Raw genomic sequence first — 27,301 nt, 5'->3', positions numbered from 1 at the left:
AGACTGAAATATTGATAAAGCGGGGAAATCGCAGGGTTTGTACTGTTTCCCAATCTGCTCGTTAGACATGACATCTCCCTGCTTAATGCTTTGATGGAATTGGGTTATATCAGCCTTCAACCAGTGCTTAACATCCTCTGAAGATGTCAAAACCAAAACCTCCGCTATTTCTTGTAAGGGAGGAAGAGATGTTAATGGGGAAGGAGACGGGAGGGTTTTAGACACTTATATTGCACAGGATCCTAATTGCTTTACAAACTCTCTGCACACAGCACTGGTTGGAAAGCAGCCACTGTGGAGGACACAGCATTCTGCACGGGGTGGAGGAAAAGGAATTTTAGGGAAGGCTGCTGGAGCTAATACCTGCTCTTAGAAGTGCCATGATATCTACCTACCTTCGTTAATGATAAGGACCCAATTACAGTAGCATCTGAGCACCTCACATTTGTTAATTGTATTTATCTTCACGACACCCTGTGAGGTAGGGCCGTGCTATTATCCCCATTTTACACATGGGGAAACTGAGTCACAGACTAAGTGACTTGCCCAAGGTCACACAGGGCATCTGTGGTGGAGAAGAGAATTTAACCCAAGTCCCAGGCTAGCACCCTAACGACTGGCCCATCCTTCCTCTCTATCTTGAATATGCAGCCACAGCCCATTTTTAAAATGCAAGCTGAAATTAAAAATGACCATACATGTAAGGAATTCACTTTATGTGCCTCAACTGGTAGATCTATCAATCTATCTATCTGTCTAGGTTTCTGTATTGTGATATCTGAATAACTAACTCCATGTTGCTGGGATTCTCCCCTATAATTCCATGGAGCCAAACATTGCTAACCTGATGCTGTGAAAACCAACCCACTCCCTCTAGGATAACATGAGAGGTGGTGTATCAGAGACAATCCAGTGCCTAGAACCTAAGAAGAGGACATCAGGACAAAACTGTCCAACTTTAACCTTTATAGTAATGGATTCTTGGAGTACTAGATTCTGAGATCTGAGTGTAATATATCTGAGTGGATATTAGGAAAAACTTTTTCACTAGGGTGGTGAAGCACTGGAATGGGTTCCCTAGGAAGGTGGTGGAATCTCCTTCCCTAGAGGTTTTTAAGGCCAGGCTTGACAAAGCCGTGGCTGGGATGATTTAGTTGGTGTTGGAACTGCTTTGAGCAGGGGGTTGGATTAGATGACCTCCTGAGGTCCCTTCCAACCCTGATATTCTGTGATTCTATGATTCTAAACTAGGGCTAGCTACTGCACTCCTTACTCCTCAACTTCAGTGGCAGATTCCCGAGAAAAGGCCGAGTACCTCAGACTGGAAATGCAGTCAAACCATTCTAACGTTGATCTCATTTGAATTTCCTTCACTGAATTCACACCAGCACCAGGGCGCCAGTTAAAAATACCTTTCTTTGAAATATCAGGCTAATGCCACAAGGAGAAATGAAGGAGACTGTTTTCTAGTGTTAAGCGAGCCATAACTCTCCTGATCATTACTTTTCTATTTTCCAAATAGCTGCAGCAATAATTATCAGACTTCTATATTTAGAACAAAAAAGCGAGACAGAGCTTTCTTACTTATAGAAAAATAACACATCAGAGATATGCTCAGTGATAGTGCTACTTAAAACGGGCTATGGAAAGTGTCCACAGTATGAATGGTAAGGAAAGAAGGAATTATTTAGGGAGTGGATATAGTAAAAAATTTCACATGAACACTTCTTAATTAAAATACTTTTTTTATGAAAATGATTCCCCCCCATTTTCATTGTGTTCAAATTTTTCTGTTTTTTCAACAAAACAAAACCAAAACCCAAGAATTGAAAACTGAAAAATTGTGGATAACATTTGTGATTTTTCAGTAAAACCTGTTTTAACAACACTAATACACAGGGGAGCCAGACTAATTCCAGCTCTGTGTTTGCAAGTGTTCATTTGAGACATGGGGACTTTGGCATGAGCTGGCACCTGGTCTCAAACATTTGGTCATCAAAAATGCCAGTTTGTCAAAACTGAAATTTTTCATGGTAAAGGGTCAGTTTTGCAAATTTCTCAACTCAACAAATTTTTGAAAAAGGAAACTTTCAAAATCATCACGATGGGACATTTACAAAATTTTTAAAAATCATTTTTTTTTGGTTCCAAGCGACTTTTTGTTTCAAAATGTAAGCTTATTATATTTTAATTTTTTAAAATTAAAAATGGTCACAATTGAATCGAAATGTTTCAAAATTATCAAAACAAGACAATTTGATTGACCCGAACTGGGTTGTTTTTTTTTCTGGTTCATGACAATTTGTCAAGATTTCAACTTTTTGTCCCTGCTCAGGATGTTGAAATCTCAAATTTTAATTTTAATTAACCATTGGAACAGACTCCCACCAGGGAAAGTGGATTATGTACCACACGGAGTCCTTAACTCCAGACTGGATGTCTCTCTAAAACAGGTGCTACCATTCACTGACAATTTATTGGACTCAATACAGGAATCACTAGATGAGGTTCTCTGCCCAAGGTTATGCAAAAGGCCAGACTAGAATATCATCATGGGTCCCTTAAAATATATGTGTGATGCTGGGGAGACCATGTGCCAGCTCATGCCAAAGTCCCCATGTCTCAAATGAACACTTGCAAACACAGAGCTGGAATTAGTCTGGCTCCCCTGTGTATTAGTGTTGTTAAAACAGGTATTAGAATTATAAGAATGTGTTTAATGTTTAAACTTTACTAAATGCGTGTGAGCGGCCGCCTGCATTAATCTCAGTTAGAACATATGTATCCCATACTGTAAGGTAATATTTGAGCAGATGAATTGTAAGCCTTTGTAACTGTACTAATCACCAGACAGGAGAGAGACATTAATTAGTGTGACATGCTGACCTTCAACAGAACACATTACAACCTGCCCAACATCGACACCAGATGGACTGTTGTGGGATGTTAAAGAGGACAAAAACATCTGTTGTTCTGGTCTCCCCATCCCTCCCCTCCCCCAAAGATGAGGATGAATCATGCAATGGGAGTCCTTCCATTAGCTAAACTTGCAGCTCAGAGCACATGGCAGGAGAGGCATAAAACCCCCTAACAGGAAGAAAATGATTATCTTTGTGCTGCTTGGACTCTGAGGGGCAAGGTTTGTTAGACATAAGCAAGAAATCCCCATCTGCTTAGCCTGGGTTAGCCCTAAAGGACATATAAAGCTTGCTGATTAGGGACGCTTCTATTACCTTTTGAAAATTAAGATTGCAACTCATTTGTGTATAGGTTTACCTGCTTTAATCTTGTAAATAACTCTCTAGTTTCCTTTTTCTATTTAATAATATAGTTTATTATAGAACTGGCTACAAATGTTGTCTTTGGTATGAGATTTAAGGTACAATTGACCTGGGGTAAGTGACTGGTCCTTTGGGACTGGGAATAACCTGAATATTGCTGTAAGGGACCATTGTCGGAGAATAACAGAGTTCTCGCTTTTTGATTGGGTACAGCAAATCAGATACTTTATTTTCTCTCTATCAATTGCATAGAGGGAGAGAGCTAAACAGGTCTCTCAACAGGTAAACAATTACAGCAAGCATTGATACCTTTTGTTACAGACAATAATAAGCAACAGCTGCATTTTGTTTATACATAGGTCATTCTGATATCTTGTTTTGCTCACTAATGTAGACTCTTAGTCTACATTCCATATTATCTACACAAGGTCGCAACAACTTCTCACACAGTTCTTTCCCACTCGCCTCACAGATTCTTCGCTTCTACAAATCTCGCGTTATTAGGGTTACAGTTAGCCTGACTCTTGCTAACAAACTGTCATGCATTGCAATCCCCTTCCTGTCAGTTCTTTCTCTGCTTCCACACCATCTATCACAAGGGTAGCTCACCTGGGTGGCGAGATAGATTGGAGTACCCAGGGGGGCTGTCTGTGACTCCAGAGTGAGGCGTATACAATTGATAATTGGTCGGTGAAATCTAAGTATAAAACTCACCGCCAATTTGGGGTTTGTGCCCTGGTTTGTAACAGTCTGCCCTGAGGTTGGTGCTCACGCTCTTGAGTGACTGCAGACAGCCTGACAGTATGTATCCGTGACATGCCGAAAATAATAACAGAGGGAAAATCTTTCTGGCCGGGACTATCCCAAAAGCAGTGATTGAATCACCCTCACCATCATTTGGGGCATTTAAAACAAGACTGGATAAAGCACTAATGAAGGGGTCTGTTTCTGCAACCGGGAGATCAAAGGGGGCAATGGTTGACAGCATTGTTAACCCAAAGAGCTCAAAAATCCCAAGATTGGCTTAAAAATCGCGAGCTTTAAAAACACAACAAAAAAACCCAATAAACAGTGGGTTCTTTTCCACTTGCCTGCTGGGTTTTCAGCCTTTTGAGGGGGCACAATTTTAAGCATTCTCCATAGCAACATGACTAGAAATGTACTACTTTTCTTTTCTTTTCTTTTCTCAAACGAAAGCTGAGATTATCATGGAATCAATTCCCTCCGGGAGCTGGGATTTTAGGAAAGCCACTAATCAATTTGCAAGAGCCGACCAGACTGTATTGTCTTCACCGGGAGCACCAGACTCCAGGGAGCAATGCGGCACTAACTCTGGGGGATAGATTCGATGGGAGTTAATAGGCCTTTTCATTCTCTAATTTCCCTTATTCTAGGATTCATAGAGCCACACGGAACCCCAGCCACGTGCCACCATCCTGCCATGCTGTCACTGTCCCCTGCTGGGTAGGATCCCTGGTTCTACTGTGTACCTTTAGGTCCATTCTCTCTGCCCAGCACTGTTCCCTGGTGACACCGGCAGAGGGATTAGAGCACTAGTAAGTGAGGGAGGGTCAGAGAGCAGCATGAGCTGCTGCCATCTTGGGTGGAAGGAGCAGTGGGGGAGATCAGGGCAGGGATGGGCATAGACAGAGGGTAGAGAAGGAACAAAGGTGGAAGAGCATCAGCAATGGAGGGGAGGGAGACGGTGGAGAGGTAAAGAGGGAGAGGAGAGAGGGGAGGGAAGTAGAAGGAAAAAGATAAAAGGACAGGATGGGACAGAAGGGCTGAAAAATGGGAGAGGGCCCGGCCTTGGGGATCTGCTTAGTGTTGGCAGATGTAAGGGATGGGAAGAGGGTCTTCCCCACGGGGTTCTGGGAGATGTAAGGCAGCACGGACCCACCGAGGGCACTGCCTGAGCAGTGTGCCCCCAGTGCAGCCGTGGGCATGGACAAACAATCCCCTCCCAGAGCCTCGCTCAGCCCCAGAGCCCTGGACAGTCAGATAGCCACACCCCCCTCACATTCGGGGCATTTCAACCAATGGGGCGGCACGATGCAAATGAATGGAAGAATGCAGCCTGGTGACTGGCTGAGTGATGGTCCCCGGCCGTCCTGATCAGTCCCTGTCATGATGGCATCCGGCTGGGAGACTGGGCAGCAGCTGAGCAGGGCATGAATAAATGAGGGACAGCCCTGTAATGCGTCAGGGCGTGGCGTGGGCAGGAGATGTGAAAGGGATGGTGTGACGGGGCTGCCTGTGACAGTGGGGGACTGGACACAATGAGCCAGGAGGTCCCACCTGGAAAGGCAGGTTTGCAAGTCAGTTTGCTGGTGTTCGCCCTTGCTCAACGGCCTGGGGTATGTAAAAGTTCTCCTGAAGCTCCAGGATGAAGACCATGATCGACAACTTCACTCCTCTGGAACAACAGGGCCCCCTACAACCAGGGTAAAGCTCGTCTGTGCAGGAGACAGGACTTTCTGGAGGGCGCGTCCCAGATGGTGGAATGAACTGTACCAGACCCATCCCAAACCGGCCCACCTTCCGCTCCAAGCGCAAGGCGCATTTCGGTGACGTGCCTTCTCTAATACAAACATAGAGCAACGTGTGGGGATAGCCTACCGAAACGAGACATTCCCCTGAGGAGAGAACGAACGTCTGACGGATGGTCGTCATGCCTGCCTGGAAAGCTCTCAGGTACTATTACAATGAGGGACAGATGAGACTGTACGTAGAATCGTACAGAAAGAATCTGCATCACAAAACCCACCACCTCAGCTGGCCCCCTGGAGGACTCGTTCAGCACTGTGGCCAAGCACGGGACGAAGACTAAACTCCCCTCTTTCCCTCTTTCCCTGGAGGTGATCCCTCAAGGTCAGGGTTGAGGCCTGACAGATGGGACAACCTGTAGGACACTCGCTGTCTGCCTTGGGGAAGGAGGCATCAAACTGGCACCATCCACCAGGCACTAAATCCATATGAAAAAAGGATTGATGATAATGAAAAAGGTAAGGCAGAGAGGTGCCTCACTGAGAAACCTCCAGTGATTCATGTCTCCCCACACAGGCAAGGGGCATTAGATATTTCTAATGAGAAAAGAAGAGGGAAAGAGAGATTGAGGGAAAGAAAGACACTCTGTAAAGCTTGCTTTAAAGACTTCCATTCCACCCTGGGGCTTGTTTTGACTGCCCACGCTGCACGTTAGATGTTTTCCTTTCTATTTACGATGATTATTATGGGCTGCTGCCGGATCCCTGAGTTCCCAGTGAGGCAGCCAGGGCCATTATTAAGGCTTTTTGTCTTTCTCTAAAAACACATCACGACGTTCCCTACCCTCCTCCTGCTGCGCAATAAAATCTAAAGACGATACACGGCCGAGCAGGCTGCCCTCCAGACAGATCCGTGAATAGCCTCATTAGGCACAATAAAGTGCTCCTATTAGCCCCAAGACTTTCCGTGTGGGTCAATGCAATTAGACCAGGCCAAGGGAAGAAGTATGCCAGGGAAGTGAGTGATGTTATGTAGAGTAGACAAAGGCCGAGAGTGATCAGCCAATGAGCTCTGTCCACAGCATATGGGGAAATGGGATCATTCACGCAGGGCTAGGTCATCGCTGCATTAACCCCAGCCATTCAGGGGCGTCTGGAAAAGTGACACCTCTCTCTGCTGAGTCAGGGGTGTGGCTAGGGGTGCAGACTCTGGGGTGGGGCTGGGGATGAGGGGTTTGGGGTGTAGGAGGATGCTCCAGGCTGGGATTGAGGGGTTCAGAGGACAGGAGGGGATCAGGGTTGGGGCAGGGGGTTGAGGCATGGGAGGGGGTCAGGGGTGCAGGCTCCAGGTGGCACTTACCTCAAGCAGCTCCTGGAAGCAGTGGCATGTCCCCCCTCTGGCTCCTATGTGAAGGCACAGCCAGGCGGCTCTGCACGGTACCCGGCCAATGGGAGCTGCAGAGCTGACACTTGGGGTAGGGGCAGCGTGCAGAGCCCCCTGGCTGCCCCTACGTGTAGGAGCCAGAGTGGGGACATGCCACTGCTTCCAGGATCTGCGCGGCACTACAGCAGGCAGGTAGCCTGTCTTAGCTCCGCTGCACCACCGGACTTTTAACCGCCAGAAAAGCGGTGCTGACCGGAGCCGCCAGGGTCCCTTTTTGACCGGGCGTTCTGGTTGAAAACCGGACACCTGGCAACCCTAGTGCATTTGTGCATACTCTGGGGTGGTCTCTGAGAGTAGGTACTCCCCGGTTTAAGGTGATTTACGGGACAGACTTCACTATATTCCTGGTATTCTGCAGAGGGCTGGGTGCGCAGGGAAGGAACACTCAGGCTGAATGGCAAGGGTAGATGGGCATCTAACTCCGTTAGGCCCCTTTCTTCCTAGCCTGAGTATTTCTTCTGATTAATTTCCAAGCAGCACAGGAGGGGGTGGTGGGAGGGAGACTCCTTCCTTCAGAGCCACCCAGGGCTGCATGTAAATCACTCACACAACCAGGCTCAAACTGAGTGGGGGGAAGGCTCCGTGCTCTCTCACACATCACTGACCTCAGCGCCGCCGCCTGCCTGGAACAAAGCAGATTTTGGATCACATCTCGGCAATTGCTGCAAACGGAAGCCAATCAAACGTGCAATTAAAGTCTCCAGTCAGCAAAGAAGTATTTTTGAAATTAATTAGTCCAGCTGAAACTCGATTGATTAAAGACCCAAGGCCACAATCTGGTAAACCCTGAAGCATGTAATATTCTAAGACCCTATTAAATTTTCATGTTCTTTCTCAGTAGCTCTGCTGCTGTGGAGGCTTATTGCCCTGTTGTTTATGTGTAAACAGCTTTCCTGTCTCCAAACAGCTTCTTTGGGCTGGCTGGGCCATGGAAGGCTGGGCGAGAATCAAACCGATCTTGGTCCTTTGCCCCCAGACTGAACCAGAAACCGATCCAAGGAGTCAGCTTAATTTTGGCCTTTCTCTCCTCAAATAAATTTGTTAGTCTCTAAGGGTACGTCTTCACTACCCGCCGTATTGGCGGGTAGCAATCGATTTATCTGGGATCAATATATCGCGTCTCGTTAAGACGCGATATATCGATCCCCGAACACGCTCACCGTCGACTCCGGAACTCCACCAGCGCGAGCGGCGGTAGCGCAGTCGACGGGGGAGCCGCGTCTGTCGATCCCGCGCCATCTGGACCCCAGGTAATTCGATCCAAGATACTTCGACTTCAGCTACGCTATTCGCATAGCTGAAGTTGTGTATCTTGGATTGATCCTGCCCCCCGCAGGGTAGACCAGCCCTCAGGTGCCACAAGTACTCCTGTTCTTTGTGTGGTAGGAGGCACTCCCACAATTCTCACAAGGAGCCCGTTCCTAGGAGCCTGCTACTATAGAGAGGAGACTGGGAGACAATTCTTGACTACATGACACAGCCCAACCGCTTTCTTTGCGGTTCTTTCTCAGCTGATCAATTCACTCATCAAAAGTCAGCATTTGCCACAGACACTAGATTGGTGCAGGAATAACCAGAGCCGGGTGGCTGGTTAGAAAGGAGACAGCCCAATGCTAATGAAAATATGTGTGGCGGGGAATAATGAAATGTACTAGTTACATAGCACTTCACAAGTCAGATTCACTAGTCCTAGGAGATTACTTGTCCTACCAGCCTGACCTTTTCTGCCATAAGGCAAGTGTGTGTGTGTGTATGTAGAGTGGTGTTTTGCCATTAAATGGGATCTGGTTCAACTGGAAGTTATGGGGCTCAGTTTTTGCCAGAAATATTTTGGTTTTCAGCCAAAAGATGAACATTTTTGGTTCTCTAGCATTCATTTTCTTAATGAAATATTGAAATTTTTCATGGCAATCAGACAGGTTTCATGAAAATATTTGTTTGGTTGAAAATGCAGTTTTCTGTCAAAAAACAGTTTTGATGGACATTTTTGACTCGCCCTACTCCAACCACTCCTGAACATTTGACATCAGCGCCAAGCCTTGACTTTGACAGCTCTTTATCTTTATAATAGGCATGTCCAAACCGAAGGACCTCCAGCGGTGGTCTCCAAAACTGGAGAACTGGTTCCTGTCACTATCCAACTGCATCTGGAGTTTTCTCTGAACCTCTTGCCTCTACAAAATCACGTTGAAAATGGCAGGAGTAACTGCTTTCATCTGGAAGGTCCACTATATCTTGCTAACCAATTCACTGGCGCTACCAAGATGATGGCATTTCTTGGGATAGTTTGGATCTTCCATGTCCAGTGCAGGTGAACCCCGAGCGCTCATGGAAATGAGGAAAGGACAAGCACACCATTTTCAAACCTAAATATAGGCTCAGGATTTACTCTGAATTTTGGGCAAAGGTTGGTTTTTATTTACTTGCATGCTCCGTGGCTCCCACCCTAGCCCCAATTTCATAGTTTCACTATGTTCCTTTGCTGACTCTCGGCATTTCCCTTTATCCTTACATTTGGGCCCCAAGATGGGTTTTATGTGAAAGTGACACCATGACTCCTGTAGATCTGTCCCTGTGCTGGATTGCTCTTGTCTTTATTAGAACCATTAATTTGTACCCTGCTCTGCCCCGAGCATCTTTCTGAAGTGTCTTCAGTGACTCTGGCAGCTCCTATTATATCCTGAAGACAAATGTTTGGTTCTGTCCATGAGGGTTTTTTATTTTTAATAAAACCTGCTTGTGCTGTTCCCCCGGGGACTTGTTGAAGTTGCTGAAGTTAAAGATAAAATGTACTTGCTGCTGTTCCTGGAGAGAAGCATTGTGTGTTCTATGAAACTCATTTAATGAACATCTGTAAAGGGTAAAGACAGGATTAAAGCGTAACCTAGGGGCCAAAGCCCCTTGAATTTAGCAGACATTCAAATCCAGAGCCAAATCTGTATTTTACAGATGTCCTCTGGCTCCAGACTGGAGAAGTTCAAATTCATTTCTGGATCCAAATTCATACTTTGTGGCTGTTCTCTAACTCAGTGTTGGTCTGAACCAAAATCAGGTTCTGAGCAGCCATCGCAGTATAGTTAAAGAGATACAGTCACCACTAGTATGGATGTGTTTTATCCGTATAAAGGTGACTTATCCTACAGCCAGTCCTGTAAAGGAAGGAGAATAAACTAGACCAATATAAGGGCATGTCTTCACTACCCGCCGAATCGGCGGGTAGCAATCGATCTATTGGGGATCGACTTATCGCGTCTAGTGAAGACACGATAAAATCAATCCCCGATGGCTCTGCCGTCGACTCCGGAAATCCACCGCGGCAAGAGGCGGAAGCGGAGTTGACGGCGGCGCCGCAGCAGTCGACTCGCCGCCGTCCTCACAGCCAGGTAAGTCGACCTAAAATACGCCACTTCAACTACGTGAGTTGCGTATCTTAGGTCGACCCCCCACTGTAGTGTAGACCTAGCCTAAGGCATCCTTATACTAGTATAATTGCACTCCTATTATAGGTTGTACTGAATTAACTTTTTTGGTAGAAAAATCACAACCCTAAATTAAACCAGTATAAAACCTGCCTCACACCAGAAAGCTGTGCTCAGGAAGATGTAATTAGAGCTAAGAGATTCTTTTTTCTGCAAGTAGAAATTTCATTTAAAAACACATTTTTCGGGCTTCTGAAATAACGTGCAAATTTAGGTCAAAAATAGACAAATAGTCTGGACCAAAAAAACCCTCATTTTTTTTTTTTCAAAATGTTTCATTTCTACCATTTCCAAATTTTTAATGTTGGGGTTTTTTTTCATTTCAAAATGGCATTTCATTTTCAAATTTGGCCAATTTTAAATAAACAAAAGAAAAGGGTAAAAACACCCCAAACTGGCCAGGTCAAACCAAAGAAAAAAAATAGTTTCAAGTCAACTGAAAAGCATCCGCTGATTTGAAGGGACATTTTTTTTTGAGTTTTCAATTTGAAGAAAAAACTGGTTTGGGTTGGAATCGAACTGGATTTTTTCCCCAAATGTTTCAGTTCACACTTGTACTGAAAAATGCCATTATTCACTCAGTTCTACATTGTAGAAACCACAACAGTGAATCTCGGGAGCTTTCCTCCCAGTTAATCCTGGGGGAACCTGACAACGTTTGGAGACTTGGGTTGAGATAGGGAACCTGAGGTTTGGACTCTCATCTGGTTGTTCTCTGAGAATCTCCAAAACTCTCACATTTGCAAATGAGGGCTGGAAAACAGGCTTTCTCAGGGGATTTCAGACAGACACTTTCCATTTTCAGTCAGGCCAAAAGCACTTACTTGCTGCAGAGAATTATTCATTTACTTTTTGGATCAAGTCCATCCAAAATAGAGAAAGGACAGGTTAAAGAATATTTAGATAAGTGAGATGTATTCAAGTCGGCAGGGCCTAATGAAATTCATCCTAGGGTACTTAAGGAACTAACTGAAGCAATCTTGGATCTGTTAGCAATTATCTTCGAGAGCTCATGGAAGATGGGGGGAGCTCTCAGAGGACTGAAAAAGAACAAACATATAACTATCTTTAGAAAGGGGAACAAAGAGGACCTGGGGAATTGTAGCCAATCTTTGATACCTGGAAAGATACTGGAATAAATGATTAAACAATTTGTAAGCAACAAGAGGATAATAGGGTTATAAGAAGTAGCCAGCATGGATTTATAAAAAACTAACCATGCCAAACCAACCTAATTTCCTTCTGTGACTGGGTTACTGGCCCAGTGGGTAAGGGGAAGCAGTAGCCATGATATTTCTTGATTTTAGTAAGGCTTTAGACAATGTCCCACAATACATTCTCATAAGCAAACTAGGGAAATGTGGTCTAGATTAAATTACTATAAATTGGGTGAACAACTAGTTGAAAGACTGTACTCAAAGAATAGTTATCACTTGTTTACTGTCAAACTGAGAAGGTGTAACTAGTGGGGTCCCACAGGAGTGAGTCCTGGGTCCAGAACTAGTCAACGTTTTCATTAGTGACTTGGATAATGGAGTGGAGGGTCTTCTTATAAAATTTGCAGATACACCAAACTGGGAGTGTTGTATGTAAGACACAGGAGGGAGTTGTCCCTCTCTCCTCATCACTCCTGGGGTCTCAGCTGGAGTGCTGTCTCCAGTTCTGGGTGTCACACTGGGTGTCACAAAGATGTGGACAAATTGGAGAGAGTCCAGAGGTAAGCAACAAAAATGACCAAAGCTTTAGAAAACCTGACCTCTGAGGGAAGGTTTAAAAAACTGGGCATGTTTAATCTTGAGAAAAGAAGACCAAAGGATAACAGTTTTCAAATAAGTTAAGGCCTGTTATAAAGAGGACAGTGATTAGTTGTTTTCCATATCCACTGGAGGTAGGATAAGAAATGATGGGCTTAATCTGTAGCATGGGGATTTATGTTCGATATTAGGAAAAACTTGATAAGGATCGTTAAGTTCTGGACTAGGCTTCCAAGGGAGGTTGTGGAATCCCTAACATTGCAGACTCTTAAGAAGAAGTAAGACAAACACCTGTCTGGGATGGTTTGAGTTTACTTGGTCTTGCCTCAGCGTGCTGGGGGCTGGACTTGATGACTTCTTGAGTTCTCTTCCAACCCTACGTTCCTCTGATTCTATCTGTGACAATGTCTCAGCATCCCCAAGGTGGAAACGCCTTGGTCTTCACCTGCTGTCTGTGACACTAATAGGGATACAGGCCCCATCAATTCCCGAAACCTTGGCCTTGGGCTGTTGTTACCCAAACTGATCATCAAGAGCCTTTGAGGTTCACCAATCACTACCTGATGCTCTCTTGGGAGCAATCTATGCAATGAAAAGCATGTTTGCTGACTGTGTTGAAAGACTGATCCACTATTTGCTCTCCCCTAGCTTCATTAGAGACAGCTGGAAAATTTCTCTCCCACACCCTGAAAATGTCAAGTATTTAGCAAAAAATTAAGAATATTGAAATGTTTTTATTCTGCAATGCGGTGCCTTATGGGAATTATTATTCAAGTGCCTCATGCTCCCAATCTCTCCATAGCAGGCCCTCTTGTCGGATTACATCTCCCTTGATGCACTATAGTGGTGAGGGAATGTAATGCGTTGTGGCAGTCTCAGGGCTGCAATACATCTGGGAGATGTAGTCCAGCTAGGGAGCCTGGCCCATAGAAGAGAACTACAACTCCCATGAGGCACTGCGGTAGCAGTGCCGAACGAAACTATTTGGGTTTACAGCTAAAATATTTTGGGTTTCAGCTGAAAACAAAACAAAACAAAAAAACAGTTTTGGGGCATTTGATTTTTCGATAAAGAACCAAAATTTTCCTGCACCGCAGACACTCTTCATGAAAATTCTTGTTTAATCGAAAACACAATTTTCCATCAAAAATCACATTTCAATGGAGAAAACTTTTAACCACTCCTAAACTTCATGCAAAATAATTACAACTCAGCAGGGCTCCCTGACCAGCTAGTATAAATCCCTTTGGATGTTAAAAGCAGATGTCCAGGCTGGGAGGAAAAAATGGTTTTCTTGGCACCCAAATCTCTCTAATTATTATTCTGGTCATTTCCCTCCTTTCTCTCTCCATCTTGAGGAAGGAGTACAGTTTCCATGAGTTTGAATTTGGATTTATTCCCAGCTTTATTTTATTTTTTTATGCTTCCCCCGGTTAATTAAAACTAATAAATCTGCGCTACAGAGTTTGCAAAGCAGAGGGACAAGCCACAGTTATCTCAAAACAGCAAGGCCATCTCACACATTTCCCTCCTCCCATTATCTATTGATTTAGTTATTCATTCTGTGCTTGAACCATTTCCAGAACTTGGCTGCGGATCAAAACGTTACTCCTGTGGTGTGTGGAGTTTTTCTTTCACAATTTTCAGGTGCCCCGATAGCTCTTAACGAGTGCTTTTCTCGGTAGAGCTCAAAGCGTTTTACAAAGGAGGTCAGTGTCATTATCCCTATTTTCCAGATGAGGAAACTGAGGCCCAAAGCTGCGACAAGACTTGCTCAAGGCCACGCAGCCATGACAGAGCCAGGAATAGAAGCCTGGAAACAAATACCCGAGGGAGCTGTGTTTTAGCCTTTCCCTCCACCCACATCTTGTTCCACCCACGGACACCATAATGATAAAGGTAAAGAAATCTCATGCTTCATGGCACAAGTCGATTCCGGCTTTGGTCAGAGGGAAATGTTTCCGTGTTCAGAATTGCACAGTTTATCCAGTGCATTATGAAGATTCTTGCTTTCCTCTTTAGCCTTGAGGGCAGTTGGTCAGAGAAAGAGAATCAATTATCCTATGGCAAGTACTAGGGCTAACCGTTTCCAAAGGGGCCAGTGATTTTGTGTGCCCAACTTGATACCCGTCAGGTCAGATTTTTAGATGCCAAGTATTCCCAACCCCAGCTGAAATCAATGGAGATCTCACTCACCCTATAATAGGGTGATTATAAAGAAACTATGCCCTCACTCTCCCTTTGTGTAGGGACCAGGGCATGGACAGTCAGACATAAGGGCTAGAGTCGGGAGTCTGGAATCAGAGCCAGAAATCAGTGTAGGAGCAGGGATCTGGAGTGGGGCAGGAAAGCAGGAACCAGGAGCAGAGGCAGGTCTGGGATGAGGAGGGCAGGAACCAGGAATACGCTGGGAGTTAGGAACCAGGTGTCAGGCAAGTAGTCAGGGTCCATAGTAGCTACCAGCCAAGGTTACACCTACTGGCTCAGACAACTTTCTGCGCCTCTTTCTGGCTTAAGTAGTGTGTCCCAGCCAATCGGTGGGACTGGACGTCTCCTCCAATCAGTAGCTTTATGGGCGGGGCTCTCTGTGAGCTAGAGCTTCACTAGCCCCTTCTCCGGGGAATCAGGTGAGCTGCCGTGTGGTGGCCGCTCTCTGAGCACTGCTGGGGACTCCCGCGTTCGAGGCCTGCGATCCCTCATACTTTGGGAAGATGGTCTAGTCATTAAAATTTGATTCTGTTCCCAGCCTCCCACTGACTTTCCTTGTGACTACACAATAGAGCTTGGGTGCCTAACTCCCAGAGGCTCCTTTGAACGTCCCAGCCTTAATGTCTCTGCGTCTCAGCCCCCCAGCGATCTAATAGCGTGGCCAGGAGGGTGTGAAGGGGCCTGGGAGATGCTCAAGAACTATGGTGATGATTGGCACAGGAAAGTCAATTAATAAGTAACTTGCCCTCTGACTGAGAGACCGGGCAGAGGGCTGGGTCCAAGGAGAATTCAGACTGAAAACATGGGCTCATCCTACAGACTTTCAGAGGCAGGAGAAGTTTTCCTGAAATGGCTTTCAGTCTGGAGTCTGTGTTTTCCTTCTGCCTCTAAGTAATAAAGCTCCTGGTAGCCATAGCAACCAGACAGGGCTTATTCCCTGCAAGCAGCGAAACTTTGCAGAGCCGAGCTGTGCTGGAGAAATGGACAGGGACTGTAGACGTGAATGACCGGCAATCCCTCTAATCAATACTATATGAATTTAAGACCACAGGTTTTAGGAGGGTGCATGTAAGGATAAGGAAGTGAATCCCAGCTTGACTGGACAAATGAAAAGGCAGGAACAATGGGCTGAGAGAAAAACACCTTCTTCGCCAATGCCCGTCACTCGGGCCCTCATGCCTGCAAAGCTGTGCCCAGAAGACGCTATGCCAGTGTCACCCACTGGTCGGTGCGTGTCACATCACATGGCCCCTGCTGGGTCCAACCCAACGCAGCTGCCCTTTGCAAAAGTTGACTCAAGCTGCAGAGAATCATGTTTTTGGCTGGGGAGGCCAAATTCCTGGTGTTGGCAGCTGTCACACCAGGTCCCAGCTTCCACCGGTGCGGGTTGTTGCTGCAGTCTGCTTTGCAAGCCGAGTGAGATTGGGTAAAATGTCCAAAAGCACTTAAGGCTTCTAGGAGCTAAGAAGAAGCCCTTGAATTTCAGTGGGATTTAAGCTGCTAAGTCACATAGGCACCCAGTGTCTGGTCAGCCCTTGGCCATATGGTACAGCCGCAGAATTTTCAGAAGGGCTTAGAACCCACAACTAGGACCAGACTGGCTCAGAGCCCTGTAACCAAGGCTCTTCTGAAAATATAAGCCTTAGTTTGGTTCCCAGTTGGGAGATGACACTTAGGACACGCCTGTGCGGGTACTGTCAGCTCGTGTAAATTGGTGTGGGTCCATTGATTTTAAGGAAGCTGCACAAATTTCTACCAGCTGAGAATCTGGCCGCTATCCTCTAGGGTCTGTGGTTGAAATGGTCTCTTGTCTGGTCAGTGGGGTCAGAACTGCGCCCTTCCTGATGGACTGGCTGTCTTTTGAGTCTGCCTGAGATGATACGCTCAGGGCTGGTCTACGCTGCGAGTCAGTGAACACGGCACTTCATTAACGCTCACCAGGGAACTTTGAAATCGCGTCAGCAGGGCCTACACGGGCCAGTTAATACGCAACATGTCGGTGCACATTAGAATTCAGCCCCCCGCGGTGCTCCTTGCCGCACCATGTAGCTAAGCCCTTAGATATAATGACAAAGTCAAAGAGTGGGATGATTAGGAATGGGTGAAGCCAATGGAGTCTGGCATTTTACAAGACTCTCCCACTATATTTCTGTGTTTGAAAAGAATTGCAAAATTAATTTCACTTTGCAAACATTATAAGGGATCAGTAGCTCCACTATAATTATTCTGCAGCTATATGTTTTGATTCCAGTAGTTCCACAAAACCTTATATATTAGTTCCATTGCTGTTACAATAGATACAGAAATTAACTTGGCAGTAGTTGTACCGTAGTTTATGCAATGCATGTGCTTCCCATACTGTTCTGCTACCTCCAGGATACCAATCTTATGCACCTACTTATCTTGATAATATGTATTTCTTTCCCACTAGTGTAATGTCATTACTCCTTTACTTCTGCATGCCATAGATAGATAGATAGATAGATAGATAGATAGATAGATAGATAGATAGATAGATAGATAGATAGATAGATAGAGGGAGGGAGTGTATGGGGATAGATAGATAGATAGATAGATAGATAGATAGATAGATAGATAGATAGAGGGGGTGTATGGGGATGGATAGATAGATAGATAGATAGATAGATAGATAGATAGATAGATAGATAGATAGATAGATAGATAGATAGATAGATACTAGGGCTAGTTGAAACATTTTGAAATTCACAATTTCAGCTACATCTGTCATTGACATTTCAAATTTGGCAACAAAGAAGCAAAAACAAGGATAACATTTTCACCAAAACATTCATCCTGTTTTTGGACCAGCTATGGAGCTGGTGAAAAAATTCCAAATTTAGAGATTTCAACAACAATTTCTTCTCAAAATTTTGAATGCGACGAAAACAGAGACAACAGTTTTGTGAAAATCTTTGCAAAAAAGGTGTCCCATTTTCCAACCAGCTGTATTATTAATATTCTGCACGTGACATGACCATAGCACATGTATTTTGCTGAAATGGCTGCTATGGGAAGGAACTATACATTTTATTGCCATGAATTGTACGGGTATGAGTTTTACAGGGAACGAGCACCTGCAGATCCCATGGACTTTTCAAGTTATTTCCCCACCCACAAAAACAGCTGAAAAGGACAGTGATAAGTCGGGACTTCTCACACTTTTTCATCCCATGATCCACTCCTTGAGACAAAGAACCTCTCCCGACCATCTCCTCTATTGATCAACATAGCACGACATCTTTAAGAAGAAATGAACTCAACTGGTGTTACACCAGGTCCAGATAGTTTCATTGACTTCAATATGCATTGGCAGAGGACCTGGATCCAAAATTGTCTCCTTTGTTCCTTTACTCCTGCTTTCTCTGCTCTCCTCATTTCACTGCCCATCCGATCTAAACAGCATCATGCTTCTCCCATGAACACACACCTTGTGGGACCATCTCCTAAGATCCTCCTCCCTCAGCAGCAATTTGCCTCTTGGGTGCAACTGGCTAAACTTTTGTCACTGAAACCTTTTTCCGATGACAAATGGCGTTTTGACCCAAACCGCATTTTGGGGGGAAAACTTTCATTCTGGGCCAAATTTTCCTTTTTTTATTCCCCAATGAAAAACCAAAAACAAATTCAGTAAAAAGTTTCCATTATCAGCAATAAGGTCTGGCTGCTAATTTTAGAAAATGGAAGACTATTACCAAAATCCAATCATTTTTAGTGAAAAACGTTTTCAAAAAATGAAACTTTTTTTGCTTTTTCTTTGAAAAACTTGGTTGGTTTTTTTCCATCTTCTCCCTACACTTTCAGTGAAAGAATAATTGGTCTTTTTCGATCAGTTCTGCTCCTGGGGTTTGATTTGTCATGGGGACAGCCACAATTCTCTCACAGGCACCAACAGCTGTTGCGGGAGCCAGCTAAGATCTTACTCCTGATAGTGGTAAAATCTCATGACCTGCTGTGACGCTTGCATCATCAGAGAATGAGCCTGGGTCCATAGATTATAAATTTGCTGCACTTAAAGAAACCTAAGAGTTCAATAGTCTGAACATCCTCCACTAAGATTATCTATGACTATTAATCCCCATCTGTTTATACTTATGACCCAATCTGGCATCCCTATCATCCAATCACCTGAGTGACTCCAGTGAGTTCGGTTGGCGATGCACTATTGTAAATCAAGCCACTTATTTAAGTGCTGAAACATGGTCTGGAAAGGCTGGCCAGAGCTGAGCAGAGACATGACATCTCCTACCTCCTTATTCAGCTTTTTCTAAAAGAGAATTCTTACTCCTTTTTCCTTCACGTTGCTGGTTCAGTCTGCTCCTTATTACGCTGTATCAATCATCGCTCTGCACGTGGAATTTAGTGAGACACGATTAGTGCATTACCTGTGTTCTGCCAATGCTGTGATCTCACAGTGCAAAAAGTCTCACCAGAGCTGGGTGCAATGTCATTTCCAAAATGCAGCGGAGCAAATGCAGGAGAGTTTTCCCTGCTTGCACTGGGGCTTACCATATATACTCGTTCATTAGCCCATTCATTTATAAGCCAACCCCCCCAAGATGGTTAGGTAAAAATAGCAAAAACTTTATGACCCTTTCATAAGCCAATCCTACATTTCAGGGTTGGCAAATTTTGGCTCCTGGCCCGTCAGGGTAAGCCGCTAGCGGGCCTGGACGTTTTGTTTACCTGGAGCGTTCACAGGCACGGAGCCACTCAGCTCCCAGTGTCTGCAGTTTGCCGTTCCCAGCCAATGGGAGCTGCAGGAAGTGGTGCCACACCTGCAGACGCTCCAGGTAAACAAAATGACAATGTATTAGATACTCAATTCCATGATTCCATAGAGTTTAAAATCATCAAATTTTGGTGTAGACCCATTTATAAACCAACCCCCGCTCTTCGATGCATCACTTTTTTATCAAAAATATTCAGCTTATGAACGAGTATATACGGTAATTTTTCAGGTTGGGTGGGGAACGGTTTTCCCATCCCATGAGAATTGTTGAGAAATGTTCCCATCCTAAATCAGGGCGAAAAGTCAAGATCTTGAAAATGTTTGCGCTCTGATAATCCAAAAATAAATAAATAAAACATTAGGATTGGCCCAATGACAATGCTTCATTTTGATACATTTCAAACAGTTCATTTAGCTTTTGACCTTTTAAACCCTTTTTTAACCTATTCCTTTTAGTATACATTTACTAAAAGCGGAAAATTTCCAGCCAGTTCTATTAATTTTGTTCAGTGCACAGATCCTGCTCTGTGACCAATGAAAGCAACTGATTGGGGCACCTTGATCTTTCCAGTGAGAGACAGGGTCTATTTTTCAGGCATGTTAATTGTTTTACACTGTTTCCAGAAACTGGCAAATTGTGGGTTTTGCCTCATTTGTAAATCAGAACTCCCCCATGTGCTCTTCCTCGGAAAGATGGTTGGACTGACGAGGATTCCAGGATGCATTGCAACTGTCTGGATTTGGCAACAAGTGGAATCCATTTTATAATTAAAGAAAGAAAGAAGAAGAAAAAGGAAAAGAGAAAATATCCTCCGTGGCTGAAACCTGTTGTAAACATATGCACAGAGATTGGCTGCCATGAATGGAATTTGCTACTTATCGTTACAGTATTAAGAATGTTCTCTTCTGTTTTCACGAAATGTTCTACTTGAAATAGGAGAGTTCAAATGCAATATTGCTTCACATTAATAACGAGGGGTGGTTTTGTTCCTTTCTAGTTGATGGATAAATTGGACCGCTGTACCAGAACATGTTGTTATTGGCATATATAGGATATAGCCATATTCTCACTCACTCCCAGTGTTGGAGTCAAGATACTATCCCAGCTACAGGCCCTGACCTTGCAAAGTTGGCGGGTTCTAATTAGTTTTGTGGCTACTTAAGACTAGTGCTACTTGCTTCATAGGAAGCGAGACCAGGCTAAGCCGGACTTGTTCTGGAGAGAGAAGAATGGGAGGAGCCACTTTGTTATCGTCATCCAATCGGGGAGGAAAAACAAGGCCGTGAGTTAAATTCTATATTACGCCCCCGGACATGCAGCTTAAAAAACATAGCCCAGGGAGAGTGGGGCAAAGGGTAATTTTATACCACCTTTACACAGGGCTGCCCCTGGGGGGGGGGGGTGAGACAATTTGCCCCAGGCCCCACAGGGGCCCCCACAAGACTTTTCAGGGGCCCCCATGAGAGTTTTTGGTGGGTCTTCAGCGGCAGGTCCTTCAATGCCGCCGAACACACCCGGAGGGAGTGACGGACCCACTGCCGAAGACCCGGAGCTTCTTCCGCTCCGGGTCTTCAACGACAATGGCTCCTTGCGCTCTGGGTCTTCAGTGGCAATTCGGCGGCAGGTCTTTCACCCGCCGCCGAAGTGCCCCGAAGACCAGCGGAAGGACCCCCGCCGCCGAAGACCCAGGCTCCCTGAATCCTCTGGATAGCCCTGCCTTTACACCTTCCAGAGTCCAAGCCAAAACAACCCAGGCGTAAGATAGAGCAGCCCAAAGGCTGCTGTAGCTTATGGCAGCTTCCCCATGGCTGCCTATGATCTGTGCAGCAGCTCAGAATCCTCCCAAGAGCTCAATGCTACAGGCATGCCCCTTCCCACCCCATAGCTGGGGAACTGGCAGGATGACAGACCCCATCACCACCCCAGAGAAGAATCCGGGCCAGCCTGGGGAATCATGCCTATCCTTGTAAAATGTGGGCTAAGAGGGTTCAGTCACTGGAACTGGAGCTCACATACTGTGGGCTAGATCGCAGCTGGGACAGAAGAGCTGTGCTGGGCGTAAGGGGCTGTAAGACACTGGCTTACGCGCCTTTGTGGCCTACTTAGAGTGTGGACAAACAGACATGGCACATCCACTGCCCCAAAACACACCAGCCAGCACAGGAGATGGCATGGAGGAGACAGCTGTTTGCTACCAATGAGCGCTGAGCAAATCACAGATTTTACAGGTTGGGGGTGAACCAAAAAATCCAAACATCCCCGCTCCCCTCCAAAAAAATGGTTCAATGCAAACGTTTCATTTTAAAATGGCCGAAGTGAACCATTTCTGTTTTTTCGAAGGATTTTTTCCTGTTCTTTGGTGGCTGAAACTATTTGCTGAATTCAGCCCGAATTTTAAAACTATTTTGGTGTCCCAAAAATGCATTATACGGCACATTTACTATTAACCAACACTTTTTTGCCCAGCTCTACTACCAGCAGGGGCCAGCAGTTATTTAGTACTCGCCCCAGGAGCAAAAGGGAGTGGGGAGGGAATGGTGCCTTCCTTTAATACTTACTGCAGCTATACCCTGCCCCTTATGCAGGGCGTATGGTAACCCCTCTGCCTACACTAGCAGGGTGACCAGACAGCAAGTGTGAAAAATTGGGACAGGGGGATGAGGGGTAATAGGTGTCTATATAAGACAAAGCCCCAAATATCAGGACTGTCCTTATAAAATTGGGACATCTGGTCACCCTAGACCCCAGGAAACGTCCTTTCACAGCAGAACGCTGAGGTTAGAAATTGTTGTTCCAAACAAGAATGACTCCTCATGCAGGCATTAGGTTCCCCTAAAGGCTTTGCAAACAGAAAACACGGCTACATTTGAAGTGACTATCATTTGCATGATAACATGGACAAACCTTTTGACCAGCTCTGGAAATAAGGAAAGTGAGATCTTTTTGGTGATAGAATCAGTAACAGATGAGGTCAGACCATTTTCATCCAACCTGATTTCCAGGACAAAACGGGGACATTTCTTTCTGACGAACATTTTTTTTTTTTTTTTTTTTTTTGCAAATTGCACTTTACTTCTTCCCATAATTCCCACCCGCCCCTGACAATGCCCAGAGCACCAAACGCAACTCGATATGGCCAAATGCTGGAGCAATAAACCCAGGGAGAGGAGATACATTAAACCGTACAGCCATTCAGCAAGCAACCAGGATGAAGATTTAAGGTCTATTGTGGAGAAATCCTTTAAACCCATCAGCATAATGTAGCAACAAGAAAGGCAAATGGGTATCTGGGATGCGTTTGATGCTGGGAAGGAATACAAATGAGAAGGGATATTGGGATTTTAACAGACAATCCTTGCTTAGACTTTGCATACCAGACGTGTCTGCTTTATAGTCAACAACTTGTTATTGCCCCAGAAAGGGCGTGAGTGGAGCAAAGAGAATGACTCCTGATTTTAGGATTCATTACTTGGAGGAACGGTTAAAAGAGTCTCTTCCTTAGAATTAGAGCTGGTTGGGAGTTCTCTGATGAAAGTTTTTTTTCAATGGCAAATGCTAATGTGCTATCCCCGAAACTGAAACTTTTCATGGGAATGGGTCAGTTTTGGCTAAACTTTTCTCAGGAAATGGGTCCAGGTCCAGGATGGAATTTCAGGTCAAAACCAGAGCGAGAAAGCCCATGCCTCTGCCCAGAGTAGCCAACATCCTGGTGGTTCAAGTACTCTCCGGGGCTGTAGATGACCCCAGTTCAAGTCCTTGTTCCACTAAATGGACATGGAAAATTGAATTGCTCCAACAGGCCAGATTGAAGTAGATTTATCCCTACATAGGCAATATCCCAGTGGTTAGGGCACTCCCCTGGGACCCCACTTCAACCTCTGTCTGGCTCAGAGCAGGAATCTGAACCCAGGTCTCCAACATCTCAGATGATTGCCCTAATCCCCAGGCTGTCTGGGGTGTATGTATCTCACTTGCTCTGTTTTTTCAGAAAATAAGGTACAAAGGAATCAGCTTCATCCTGATGTAGAATGGGGGAAAAAACAAAATTGTGGCGGGATGAGAAAAACAATCCTACTTTAAATACCACTTTCAGAGTGGCCCTACAATAACAAACCAATGTGTGCAGTCCAGCAGACAAGATTAACCTTGCACTTACTAGGGCCCAAAACAACATCACTCAGCTACAAACAGCTGCCATTTTGTGAGGCTGAGTTGATGCAGCATGTTACAAAGGACACACACACACACCACACTCTCCTCTTGGAGACTTTACTTTTGATCTTTCTTGTTTTGTTTCCCTTCATCAAAAATAAAAAACCATGGAGGCAGAAAGTAACTGGTAGCTCTTAGTGGCCCTGGTTCAGCAAAGAATTTAAGCACATGATTAACTTTAAACCAGGGTTCAGTCCCTTTGATTTCAATGGGACTTGATCGTGTGCTTAAGTGCTTTGCTAAAGACAGATGCTTTCCTGAACCAGGGCCTGTGCGTGGAAAAATTTAGCAGATTGAAGCAAGTCATCATGGTCTCTAAGTACCTACAAGGAGAGCAGATTATGGAGAGCACATGGCCCTTTAATCCTGCTAGCAACGGCAGAATGAGATCCAACGGCTGGAAGTTGAAGCTAGACAAGCTGAGACTGGAAATAAGGTGCAGATTTTTAACAGTGAGGTTAATTAACCATTAGAACAACTTTATAGGCTTCTCCGCCCTACTCACTTGGAGTCTAAACTGAGACCGGCTGTCTTTCAGAACGGTGTGGTTTAGCTCGGCCAGGAGTGGCAGCTGGGTGTTCTCCAGTCTGTGTTCTACCGGAGCTCAGATTCGATGAGCATATTGTTCCCTTCTGGCCCTAAACTCTCTTTTATTTTATTTTCAGTTTTGAACCTCAGAAAAGGTTTGCTTTGGTTTCTGGATGAGTCTGCAATGGTGATTATATTTGAATAAGTTATCTCCCATGAGCAATCTATCCAGGAGGTTGGGTCTTTTTAGAACCACCGTAGGTAAAGTCTTCCCCATAGCTTAGATGTAGATTGGTCCAGCCTACACTAGGCAGTTAGTGTTTTCAGGTAGGTTCTGCTGGCCTGCACTGCCCAGTGACTCCTTGAGAAGAGAACCAGCTGAGTTGTGAGATCCTGCACACTGAGCCAGAGGAGAAGGAAGAGAGAGAGTGAGAGTGAGAGTGAGTGTGAGTGAGTGAGTGAGTGTGTGTGATGTCTTTGAAGTTACAAACCACCCCTCTCTACCTATCAATGGCATTTATATGACCTCCAAGACCATAGTATCTGCGCCCCTGTGACAGAGGGCTGGAGGCTAACGAATGAGCCAGCCCTCTGATCAGTTAGGTGCCAATTAGTTCCCCTGGCGAAGACTGTGTGGAGAACGTGCTGCTAGTTAGCTGCTAGGCTGGGGGCAGGTGAAGCGATTAGCCGTCAGCTGAAGGCTATAAAAGGAGACCCAGGAAGGACACACAGGGCAGAGAGGCTCTGTGACCCCCAAGGGAGCTAGCGTGTGCGTGCGATGATGCTGTGGGAAAGGGCATGAAACCACTGTCAAGGCTTGGCTGCACCAGACTCTGTTAGCAGTGGTGGTGGGAATATAAACAAATAGTCTGGAGGGACCACTCATTGGAGAGACTGAGAGGTTCCTGGGCATCAGAGAGTGTGGACAGCGCATGCCCCATTACAGCACCTCACAATCTTCAGTGTTTCTATCCTCACAACACCCCTGTGCTATTAGCCCCATTTTACAGATGGGGAATTAAATAGCGAGAGACTTGCCCACAGAGCCTGCAACAGAGAGCCAAACTGACCTCAGTGCTAGGCCAGCTCCATAACCGCTCGGCCGGCCTCCCTGGGGCTGCTATCCCCTATAACTGCTGCTGCCCCTCCCTCTGAAGCAGCTAGTGCTGGCTTTTGCTGGTGGTGCCCCCCCCTCCTCCCTTGTTCAATGCAGTCGAGCAGATTCGTTGTTCCGGTGGCCGAGTCCTTGAGCCACCCCCGTGTAAGGTTTCCAGGGCAGGCGGAGGCGGTGGGGCGGTGATCAAGGCGAGCGAGTTGACTTGCTGTTTAAACGTGCACAAACACCGACCCTGTTCGCAATCCGCGCCAACGGAAATATTGATGGTTGCATTAACCGTAAATACATTTTTAATTAAATCATTTTTCCCCTTCTCCATTCGAGGGGCGCTAAATCTCTCCTAGCATAAACTCCGATTGGAGTTTGTCTCTTCCCGGCTGCCATGGGAAGACAGCCCCTACCTTGAGCCCACCTGTCCTGTAACCCTCCCCTCCCAGCACTCCAGTGTCTTCTGGTTACTTTAACCCCTCCCTGGCCATTTTAAAGGGCTCTAACCCGACACCTTTATTATTTCCCTTCTCTCTCTTTCTTTCTCCAGCTCTGGCATTGTTCTGAAGGGCCTCATTAATCAAAAGGCAATTAATTCCCCATCACAGGGGCAAATAACAAATACAGTCGTTCGCTGGCCTCCTTTCTCCACGCTTGAGTGTTTCTCCGATTCCCGCAGAAAACGAATGATTAAACACTTCATTAACATCCCACGAGGGGGGGAGGGGCACCCCCCAATTATTTATCTCTGTCGCCATGGAGACAAATAGTTCAGAGGTGCCGAAATCATTTAGGTAACAAATGGCGCGGGGACACTGAGTGAATGCGAAAGGAAGAGAGCAGGCGAAGGAGCGAGAAAAGTTATTTTTCCCAATGAGAGGAAGTAGAAGCGTTGCTCAAGCAGGGTATTATTGGATGTATTTATAATAGAACCTACAGGCCCTGTTATCAAAGCTTGGCCTTTGACCCTTGTATTGTTGACCTACAGAATACGAATACTTTGTCAGGGGTTGGCAATACAGAAGCTGGGAATGGGCGACAGGGGATGGAACACTTGGTGATTCCCTGTTCTGTTCATTGCCTCTGGGGCACCTAGCACTGGCCACTGTCGGAAGACAGGACACTGGGCTAGACGGACCGTTGGTCTGACCCAGCATGTCTGCTCTTATGTTATGTTCTTAAGAAACGCGGTGCAACCAGCAGGTATTTTTCTTCTGATTCCCGCATTTCCCATCATTGATACGTTCTCCCAGATTCCCATTGCATTTGCAGCTCGGGCCGTTACTCTACGTTCACTTGGGCTTCCTCTTTTCCAGCCCTACCCCTAAATCCTCTCTGTCTGCGGCAACTTGGCCTGCTCTCAACAGCTCGAACTGGAGACAGGCCCGGCTGGGCTCGGGAGCGGACCCGAGCTGGCGTGCCAAAACTTGGAGCAACTCTGTGCCAGGCCAGCCAGTCTCTGACTCTAATCAGATGCTGTCTGTGCGCAGAGAGATCTCACACTAGGAAGGTGACTCCCAAGTCTACTTATGCGTATTGATTGTGAAACTGTCTGTGGTTGGCATCTTTGACCTGGAATGGATACCAATGGGAGGTGAGGGGGTAAAGAAAGCGACTCACATACCACTTTGCTGTCTCTCTTTCACGCTCGCTCATGGATCTGTATATACCCTCCCCACCCCGACACACACACAATTGGAAGAGGTGTCAATGTGGCAGGTCCCAAAGGAAAATCCCTTCATGAGGCTGGAAGCTGATGCAGAAAAGGCCCTGGCTGACAGCTGGATAACAATGGCAATGAGGAAGGACGGCCTAGTGGTGATAGCATAGAACATCCCTGGACCAGTGTGACCTTCAGCAAGTCATTTAATATCTCCACGCCTCAATTCCCCCTCTGGGAAGTGGGATTAGTAGCACTTCCCTACGTTGCAGGGGTGCTGTGAGGCTAAACTCATCAAAGATGATGATGTGATCAGATGCCAATAATAGGTACCATTGGTAGATAAAGAAATGTGGTTTACGTCTCCTGAGTGACGGAGAAAGTCGGGGTAAC

Source organism: Trachemys scripta, chromosome 18 (assembly GCF_013100865.1).
Source record: "Trachemys scripta elegans isolate TJP31775 chromosome 18, CAS_Tse_1.0, whole genome shotgun sequence".
NCBI classification, from domain to species: domain Eukaryota; kingdom Metazoa; phylum Chordata; order Testudines; family Emydidae; genus Trachemys; species Trachemys scripta.
The sequence above is the reverse complement of the archived record's forward strand: the minus strand, read 5'-3'. Positions refer to the sequence as shown.